This window comes from Mus pahari, chromosome 19 (assembly GCF_900095145.1).
Source record: "Mus pahari chromosome 19, PAHARI_EIJ_v1.1, whole genome shotgun sequence".
Taxonomy (NCBI): domain Eukaryota; kingdom Metazoa; phylum Chordata; class Mammalia; order Rodentia; family Muridae; genus Mus; species Mus pahari.
Genome location: NC_034608.1, coordinates 12,203,043 through 12,204,167, shown reverse-complemented (window position 1 = coordinate 12,204,167; position 1,125 = coordinate 12,203,043). Strand labels below are relative to the sequence as shown.

General features: G+C 48.0%; 1 long non-coding RNA gene across 1 annotated transcript in view; it reads left to right on the top strand.

Annotated features, from left to right (window-relative positions):
- The window catches only part of LOC110336441, a 5,284-nt gene that overhangs the window by 2,176 nt on the left and 1,983 nt on the right, over nt 1-1,125 (top strand). The window lies entirely within an intron of this gene.

The window sequence follows — 1,125 nt, the reverse complement described above, 5'->3', positions numbered from 1 at the left end:
CCTTCGGAAGAGCAGTCGGATGCTCTTACCCACTGAGCCATCTCACCAGCCCGTTGTTGTTTTTCTGACAGTATCATGTAGCCCAGGCTGGCCTCAAACTCAAGCAGTGGTCAAGGATGACCTTGAATTTTCAATCCTCCTGCCTCCACCTCCCTGCTGGTCTCCTAACTTACCACTAAGGTACACCTTAGATCTTCTCAGATCTGCAGAACAAAGGCTGGGGTTGGAGCTGAGGAGACGGCTCGGCTCAGCTAGTAGAGCGCTAGTGGATGGTGGTGGTCTGTGCCTGAGATCCCAACCCAGCCCTTGCCTTGTAGCAGAGCAACCCCTCAGCTACATACTTAGTGCAAGGTCAAGGTAGCCCACATTGAGACCCTGTCTCGAAAACAAACAAACCAACCCAAAATACCCTGGCACAAAGTACCTACTTGTCGATATGCTGACTTTTGACTGGAAATCACATGCCACATTCAGCTTTAAGAACACCCATCAGCTTAGCTGTAGTGTAAGAGTTGGGATACGTGATTGCAAAAAAGAATTAACTGGGTGGACAGTGGTATATGCCTGTAATCCCAGCAGTCAGAAGGCAAGAGGTTCTTAGTTCAAAGCCAGCCTTCACTACTTAGTGAGACCCCCATTTCAACAAAGCAAAACAGTTTCCTAGGGTTTTTTTGAGTCATGGAGATGCCCCTGTTAATGCCTCTAGAATACTGGGATTAAAGGCAAGTGCCATTGGCTTAGTGGTTTGAAGCAGGATTCAGTAACCAGCTGCTTCTTGCATCAAATCCCATCCCCTCTTCTCAGATGTATGACTTTAAACAAGCGCCTTCACCTCTCGGTGCCTCAATTTATTGTTAAGAGTGTTTTACCTGCATGTATGTCTACACACCACGTGCATGCCTGGTGCCCACAGAGGCCAGAAAAGGGCACCAGAGCCCCCGAAACTGGAGTTCCAGATTGGTGTGGGTGCTGGGAATTGAACACCAGTCCTCAGGAAGAGCAGTCAGTGCTCTTCACCCTGACCTATTTCTCCAGCCCCGCTTTGTGTTTGGTTGGGTTTTTTTTTTTCCCTCTTCTTCCCCCTTCTTCTTGATTGTATTGTGGATCAAACATAAGATACCTTTT